Consider the following 9710-nt stretch of genomic DNA (forward strand, 5'->3'; position numbering starts at 1 on the left):
TCTAACTTATTTGTAACATTTGAACTTTTGATTTAGTGCAATATTTTGTACTGCCATTAGGGACTGCCAGTGAATGGCTGTTGCATGCATTAAATGCAACCTTTTTATTCTGACAGTGTATGATTTCTATTAACATTACAGAATAGAACATGATCAATATTATCTTTCAACGTTCAATTTAAATAATTGTAATTGCACAAACTATGTAGGCTATTCAATTTCAATTTGTTTATTGTGAAATAACTCAAACATTTATGTTTTTATTTCTGTCCTCTGATAAGCATTGTTCAGGGCTGCCATTCCCAAAAGCTTTAATGCTTTCTTATGGTACTTTTGGGAAACGCAGCCCTGTTTGAATGCACTGTCAGAAGTGAGTGAATGCTCTCTGTGATTGATTAGTTCTGTCTTGCAACATTTGCGTGTGTTCAGATGAGCAGGAAAATAGTTCTATCCTACACAATTACTCGCTAACAAAGATTATTCGTCCAATTCAATGCATATTGTACGCATTGTTATTATTTATTTATTTTTTTGTTAAATAAACAAAACCACTGGTAAATAAAATGCACCTTAGTATCGATATTTTTTGTTTGAGTATCGATACTTTCGATACTCGCATCAGTATCGATATATCGATACTTCGGATCGATACGCCCATCCCTAGCCAACACTAGTGAGTGAGTATTAGGGATGGGAAGATTCCCCGATTCGCTCGGTGCATCGGCATAAAAAGTTAACGATGCGATGCATCGGTTTATAAAGTGTGTATCGGCTACACGTCGGCATTTGTATCGCGATATATCGTTTCTAACATATTCGCATCGGTAAAAAATGATTTATTTATATATAATTACTAGTGGATCCACTATACTTTTATTATTTAGAAAGTGACCAATAATCTGTGATCTATGTATTTGTTTGTCTCTCATCACCGCTGCTGCTGCGTGAATATGACGAATCACAACACCACGGAGACCCGTGCACGTGCCTCTGGTATGTGAGAGTGTATGTTGTCATGGGACTCATCCGCTGGATCAAATGTTTCTGTGGGCTTGTGAATTGTTTTCCTCAGGTGGCGCCTGTTGCGGCGGAACTGTCGTCCTGCTTCATTGACGACGTTATACGATCTTGGCTCATCTCGTTTTGAAACAATGAGACCTGGTTGCCACCCTCTGTCTGTTTCAATGTGCACGGTATTTCCTACATGTAGTTCTGGAAGGCTTTTTGCTCCCACATTGTAGTGACACCCTTGCTTCTTTTGCAGAGTTTGGAGCGCCTGATGAACATCTTTGGGAGTAGCTGGTCGCAGGACTTCACTGGACACTGGTAAGGTGCTCCTCAGAACTCTTCCCATCAGAACCTGAGCTGGTGAGTAGGATGTACCAGTGAGTATTTCTCAGTGAGAGGAGAGCAAGGTGATGGTCCACCCCCGATTGTTCCGCTTTTTTCAGGACTTGTTTGACAGTTTTGATTGTTCTTTCCACCAGCCCGTTTGACTGAAGGTAGGCTGGACTTGAGTGTGTCAGCTTAATGCCCCACTCCGCAGCAAACGTCTTCATTTCATAGCTAGCAAAGAGTACGGGATTGCACACTAGCTCTTTTGGAATGCCATGCCTTGCATACACTGCTTTCATCTTTTCAATTACTGTGTGCGCTGTCTTGTCTTATCTTTTTAATCTGTAAATGTTAGAAAGTCATGCAAATATATTAATTTTCCTGTCAGGAGCAGGCGAGGCTTACGCGAGTGAACGAGCGCAGCTGCGCGTATGCGTGCTAAACAGACGGCGCGCAATCGAATAGGAGCGCAATAATTCTGAGTAAAATATACATTTAGCTAAAATATTGGTTGTTGGATATTAAATGTGCCTTTTGTAGAATTTTAAACCTTCATATAAGTGTATTTTTATGATAGCAGTAGATAACTGTAAAGGGACTATTGTAAGGGGTAAATCAAATGTAAACTAGTTCAATACTAATTACTAAGCTCAAATGAGTTTGTGTGTTTCTTATAGCAGTTTAGAAGTCATTTTCTTTATTATTTATTTTCATTTTAATTCAGTGATTTTAACTTTTAATTTAGTTATTTTAATACTTTAAAGAGCAATTTTTGATTTTAATGTTCTGTTCTGCTATCTGTTCTGCAAAGGTAGCCTACAGCTGTCATAAAACCAGAGAGAGCCTTTCTGCTTGGCTAGAAACTGTAAAAAAAAAGAAAGTCAAATAATAGTGCTCCTATTGGTCAGTGTTAGAGGAACTCAGCTTAGTCTGACAGTTAACCTGCTTTAGACCAGGTTAGTTTCCCAGCATACGTTGCCACGGTGACTGAAGTTGATCTATGTTAAATTTGCTTTATGGAACCAAATCATTTGACAATGAGTCAGATTAACTGAAATAAGCCTGGCTTATTTGGTAAACTTGAAACAGGCCTTGAGGCATTAAAAGTGATCATATTTTCACCATTGCATCGTATTGTCTCGAATCGCATTGTGTTGAATCAAATTGAATCGAAATTGGATCGCACTGCATCGTAACAGGGGTAAATCGCATCGCATCGCTAGCTGCTTCATATGTATCTTTAATGTATCGTATCGTTGGCTATGCATCGAGATGCGTATCGTATCGGCCTCAGTCATGAGATGCACATCCCCAGTGAGTATACGTAAAATGAGATGCTATGAATCATTTGACAATGAGTCAGATTAACTGAAATAAGCCTGGCTTATTTGGTAAACTTGAAACAGGCCTTGAGGCATTAAAAGTGATCATATTTTCACCATTGCATCGTATTGTCTCGAATCGCATTGTGTTGAATCAAATTGAATCGAAATTGGATCGCACTGCATCGTAACAGGGGTAAATCGCATCGCATCGCTAGCTGCTTCATATGTATCTTTAATGTATCGTATCGTTGGCTATGCATCGAGATGCGTATCGTATCGGCCTCAGTCATGAGATGCACATCCCCAGTGAGTATACGTAAAATGAGATGCTATCAATTATGGGATTGATATTAAATACGGATTCCTCATTTTGTGTGCACACTGACCTGAAAAGCATGTAGTATGAGTTCTGTTGAGTCTGGTAACTGAAAATGTGGTTGAAGCCACAAGCTCATTGGGACTCTTGTAAAGGTGTGGAAAGATAGGTGATTTAGAAGAATGTAATTGGAGCTCTTTAGGGCAATGGACACAGGCTCAATCAGGAGCCATATTTCTCAGACCACAGAGGCCTGTTAGAGGTGATTAACTTGTGCATTTGAAAATCGTTTCCATTTGTTTGCAGTGCCTTGTCCTCCACCCCTGTAATGATGATGGCAAAGGCCAGATTCAGTTGCTCTTTTATGAGATGCTGTTGTTGCTGCACACCAGGTTTTTCTTGTTATAGGATATGCAACAGTACATCAACTGTGTTTGCATTTGTTCACGTTCTTTTATAGTACAGTCATTGACAAGCACAAATATAACTTACAGCGCTCCCCCACCTTTTGACAAATGAATTTCCATTTTTTAAATGACTTTTCCAGTTCATGGAATGTCAATATTTTTTAAATCATTTTATGAATTACTCTCAAAGTAATTTCTAGTTCGGGAATATTTTAAATATGAGCATAAATAATTTGTGTATTAATTACAGTTAATTATTTAATTGTTTTTGTTAATTTTTTTTTCCAATTACAAATACAATCAAAGGTCTTGATATTTCCAGTCCTTTTCAATAACTGTGTGGAAAACTGGACTTAAATGTCAGCAGACACCAAGTAATTTTGTGGTTTAAAAAAAGCATGGAGGGTGTTCCAATTTTCATATTACCTTGAACATCTGATGTAATTAACCTACCTGGCAGGTTAGCAACTGTATAAATCACAGTAATTAAAGGGTGTGAGCATATGCATAATTATATGTGTGTGAGATAGAAGTACAGATAGGAATAAATTATATTTACAGCGTTTTGCAGATTAAAACACCATATCAATCAAATATAATAAAAAACATATAATATCAAAGTTTTTCTGGGCTGCTTCCTTATTTTCTTATAGCTCACAGTAGCTGCCATCCCTTGTGCACAAGAACGAAGCTATTCTTTCAGGGCTTAATTGTGGGCCTGTCCGGGGTAGATTGGAGGGCAGTGTTTATAGAGCTCAGTCCTTATTGGCTGGGTAAAAATTGTTCCCGTGGGTGGGAAACCTGCTCACATTCTTAACAAGCACTTTGCATTGTCACTGTGTGCAGCAGATCATTCGATATCTGGCTGATCTGTCAGTGGGACCTTCTAACCGAGAACTGGAAATTTCCATGTCAAGCTGGAGCACTAGCTGATTAGAGCTCCACAAGTTCTGTGAAAGGGCCTCTTCTGGGTAATCACAAATTATGATTGTGTGTTTTCCCAGAATAGTGTGTTATATCACGTACATATTTTCTATTCATGGCTAGTCTCCCTATTCAAATGATCTCAGATGAGATTTTGCCACCCTGTCTCTTTCATTGATGAAATAGTAATGGGTTTCTGTGCCAGAACATTCACAAATCGATATGTCAGTCTTGTACAAATGTGTGAAATGAAAATGATTCTCAAAACAAAGTAGAGCTATTATAAAATATGTTCCGTGATTTTAAAAAGTACAGCCCATGGCCATTTTTTGCCCTGACTACTCTTTGTAGATAATCACTACCTGTGTGGTTTTTTTTTTTTGGCCTCAGTTTGTTTTCCAGCATGTGTGTACTTGCTGGATAGGAGTAATTTCTCTACATTGCACAACTGTCTGCTCATCCCCAACCCTTCTATCTATCTGTCTATCTGTCTATCTATCTATCTATCTATCTATCTATCTATCTGTCTATCTGTCTGTCTGTCTGTCTGTCTGGTTTCTTAATATTTACCTAGGAACAGATTCTCAATAGATTTTATAACATGATGCAGTTATGTGTGTGTGAGGTTAAATGGGGAAAATGGTATTTTAAATGTTCTTTTCTATTGAATCAGATGAATAATAGAAGCTGGCATTTCCACAAGAGAACATTGAATTAAATCAGAAGTAAATTGTCGGTAGAGAAGGAACTGTGTGTTACATTTTGTACGTTTGAGCTGATGAATTATTAGATTTGTTGTTTTGGCATATGAGTACACATTTTGAACTGAATGTGAGTGAGTGGGTGGCTTGAAACAGGCCTTTGGTTCTCACTGTAACATGTAGTGTTAATTGTTAGTTTTTCTTGATGCATATTTGAAAACTTAGTCACATGACTTGTGATTGTAGAATATGGCTGTAAATATGGCTTCTGTCCACTGGAGTGTGTCTGTCTTAAGCCTTCATATGTCTTTCAGAAACTTTACACCCTTAGTAACATCTGAAGTCTAGCACAATGGTCTGTAGACACTGTTCTAACACATTTAGTTTGACATTAGTTGTCGTTTATGGCTATCAGGCTGTAATTAGCCAGATCTCAAGCACCAGAACTATGTTGAGAATGCGTTTATGTTTTCTCCTTTCAGAAGTGTCTGATTAACTGTGAACTGTGCAACAACTAGGGCTGGGTATCGTTCAAAAATGTTTGATACCGATACCTTGACTTCAATAGCGGTTCCTGAATGATACTTCTTTCCGATACCAGTTTTATGAAATCTGTTTGATCAAGATTATATTACACTAGGGCTGGACGATATGGCCAAAATTGATATCACGATATATTTCTTCATTTCGGTCGATACGATATAATTCCGATATCGATATGAACACTATTTATCTGAATTCGAAATCTTTTGTAACATTATAAATGCCTTTATCATCACTTTTGATCAATTTTAAGCATCCTTGCTAAATAAAAGTATTCATTTCTATAATTTCTTTCCCAAAAAATTAATAAAAATTATACTGAATGGAATAGTGTATAATGTTACAAGCTTTTTATTTCAGATAAATGCTGATCTTTGGATCTTTCTATTCATCAAAGAATCCTGAAAAAAAAAATTACTCAACGGTTTTAAATATTGATAATCAGCAAATCAGCATATTAAAATGATTTCTGAAGATCATGTGACACTGAAGACTGGAGTAATGATGCTGAAAATTTAGCTATGTATGATCACAGGAATAAATTACATTTTAAAATCTATTAAAATATAAAGCAATTTTAAATAGTAAAAATATTTCAACATTTTACTGTTTTTGCTGTACTTTGGATCAAATAAATGCAGCCTTGGTGAGCAGAAGATAATTCTTTAAATATATATATATATAACAACAACAAAAACTGGAAATGTTGCTGGAGACCAAGGTTATTATAGTTTTGCAATTTTAAATTCGCTTTATTTTAATATCGTTTTCAAATTTGCAATAAAATTTAGTTTCGTTTTTATTAGTTTCATTAATAATTTTGTTAGTTTTAGTTTAGTTTTTATTACACATTACCTATAAAAAAACCTAAGTTTTTTTTTATTTTCAGTTTGTTGATGAGTTTACATACTCAAAGACTCATGTCCTGAGCCACTGCACAAAGGAACAAAATGTAACCATCACAATAAATTAGTGCATAGTTTTAATAAAGTTCAAATCGTTTTCAGTTTCCACATCTTTTATGGTGCATTTACACTAGTGCATTTTCGTTTTAAAACGAATTGCTCAGAAATAATCATAATTTCTATTAATTTCCCACTGATTTTCTGATGAGCATTAGCTGCTTTCAGCGCTGTCTGTCTGTGTTTTCTCTTCCGCGATCGCTGTTCTGACTCCGAGGAAGCTCATTCGCTGCTCATATGTCAATCATATTATGTGTTCATAACCCGCCCTGTCTCCTATGACGAACGCCCATCACACTTTCGCGTTCACTTCTGTACATAAACCCAGAAAAACATTCCTATAGATGAAACATGAACCTAATAAACACAATTACGACTGTATATGATTTGTATGTGATTTTCATGAGATTCTGCCTATTTTCATAACAATACAGGGTGTGTTTACATGACAAAAGCTAAGCAGGTGTAGCGATAAGCCTGATATAAGCTATAAATAACATATTTCAGCAACATTATATGGCCAAAACACACATGAGATCGCATTCAGAACAAACACTTTTGGTCATGTAGTGTGGACGGAGATCTTTTCTGAAATGCAGGGGAAACGTCAGTATGGACGAGGAACACTTTCATTTTAAAAAGCTGTTTTAAAATGAAAACGCGCTAGTGTAAACGTAGCCTTACATCAATGGGGGTCGGAGGCTTACACACTACAGCCTCACTTTTGAGCCACATCTCATCGGTGTAACACACGTCGAACACACCCAGTGTTTTTCCTTGATTAATCCGTTAGGTATTGAAATATGGTACTGAACAAGACATTTTTCGATACTCGATGTTATCGAGACAATTCGGTCGGTGCATAAAAAGCATCAAACTTGATACCCAGCCCTAGCAACAACTGTGTTGAAGACAGTAGGTGGGATTTAAGTATAGTTGTATGACTCATAAGAACAGTAACGCATGTTTTGTTGTGTCAGTGTATAGTGGTTTGATGTTTCATAATCTAATGTTTATCAAGCAAAATTTGTGCCACTAAAGTAAAGATGTGGTAACATTAGCGGATTGTCAGTATAGTGAAGCTACAGTATGCATTGCGTTACTCAGAGTCACTTCCAAACCAAGCAGCTTTATATTGGTAATCACTGCAATTTTGCGTGTTAAAAGTTTACAAGACTTGAATCCAATGTAACCCTGTGGGGAAATATCCTCACACTGTGTCCCTCACACAAAATTCCTGATCACACAGATTCCTATTGATATGACTGCATTTTGCCCATGAAATTTTGATGTACAAAGATAAATGTGACCGGGCCTTTGATTGCAAAATCACTGAAGTGACGGATTTTCAGAACTCTGTTTTGAATTCATTCAGTAGTGGAGGTTAAGAGCCTCCAGACATAATACATGGTTTTTTGAACATCACCACAAACTTGTAGCAGACAGTGAAGTGAAGGTTAGGGGTGTAAAAGTTTAGCATGTCGTAGCGCTCCATAAACGAGGTCTTTGTCAGCACTGGAAAAGTCCTTACTCTTGCACCTTTAGTTTTCCTCTTCCATGTCCTTGTTTGTTATTGTTAGGTTTTTAAAATTCATTTTTGAATGTGATACTTAAATAACATGAGAAAACTGAAGTTTTCAGTCATGTCTATAGAGACCCCAGACAGGAAGTACGCTTCACATTAGATCATGACAGTAAATCTCTCATAAAGTAAAGACCACATTCTAATGAGTGCTCTGGGTGTTGTTGCGGATCCAGAGTAGAGGAGAAAAGCAGGACACTCTCGTGCCATCTGAGACCCCCTGTCTAAGTTCGGACGGCCCAGTTGTCTGCACCATCCAGCATGATGAGCGCCCTGAGTATTCTGGGGTTTTACAGAGTGAGAAACTGAGTAGATTTAATGTGTGTTATGTCTTCTCCAGACCAGCTTGTGCCATCACTCATGGTTCTCTTCAGTAGCTTAACTCCAGTTGAAAGAATAAGCATATATATAGTACAGTTTAAAAGTTTGGGGTCTTTTTCTTTGAAAGAAACTAATACTTAAAAGGGACATAACACAAACAAGTTTCTGCCAATCTCATGTTAATCTTGAGTACCTGTAGAGTAGTATTGCATCCTTAATATCTCCGAAGAGTCTTTCGTTTTATCTGATTTATAAAAGACAGATAAAGCTTTACGCTTCTCTCTGAAAACAGTCGAGCTCCTGGAGGCGTGTCGTGGGCGGAGCTAGAGAGTCTCGAGAACACGCAGCTTTTGTGTAGCTATCGTCTGCAAGCTGTGACATTGACAAAAATAAAATAGGAACGAAAACTTTGACTTAAATTTTATTTAATTTGTTTATAAAACATTTGGCACCAAAATGCAGGGAACAAACAAACACACTTGCACAACTCTGTTGCTGCCCCGGAGAAACAAACTACATCCATTGCTCCCTCAACGCTGGGTTCTTTGGGAAGCTGAACAAGGTTATCTTTCCCTCACAACCAAAAATCATGTGACACTGAAGACTGGAGTAATGGCTGCTAAAAAAATTCAGCTTTGCCATCACAGGAATAAATTACATTTTGACTTTAACATACGTTAAAATAGAATACATTTATTTAAAATTGTAGTAATATTTCACAATATTACTGTTTTACTGTATTTTTTTGATTAAATACATGCAGGTTTGATGAGTACTGCCACTTTTGAATGATGGTGTATACCAGTGTTTAATACATGGACAAATCCCCAAATGCTTTTCGAATAAAAGTTATAAGAGGATGTGAACTTAATGCACGCGTAAAACAGAAAGCGACAGAAGAGCGTCCGGGTTTATATTTCCTGTCTGTATTGAGTTCCGATGACTTTTAACAGAAGGATTTCAGTAACACGTCTGTCTTAAGTCAGTCTTTAAGCAGGCTTCAACAGATCTGAGAAAAGCTTTTGTTTTTCGCCCTTTATGCCTGTGTCACATCCACACCTTTTGTGGGTAATTTCTGTTGACATAAAGAGGTTGGTCAACCTGCTCTGCCAGAGTTCGAACACTTTCCATCCGTTTTGTGATCCATCAAGTGCATGTCTTAGTTTTGTTTGCATCATAAGCTAAAGGGTGATCTATTTTGAACTACACCAGGCTGTCACTGTTTGTAATGGCTGGGGTTCTTTCTCTGACACCATGAAGACTCAACATGATAGATGCACTAAAAATGATTCTG

This window comes from Sinocyclocheilus grahami, unplaced genomic scaffold (genome assembly GCF_001515645.1).
Source record: "Sinocyclocheilus grahami isolate Dianchi unplaced genomic scaffold, SAMN03320097.WGS_v1.1 scaffold464.1, whole genome shotgun sequence".
Lineage (NCBI taxonomy): Eukaryota > Metazoa > Chordata > Actinopteri > Cypriniformes > Cyprinidae > Sinocyclocheilus > Sinocyclocheilus grahami.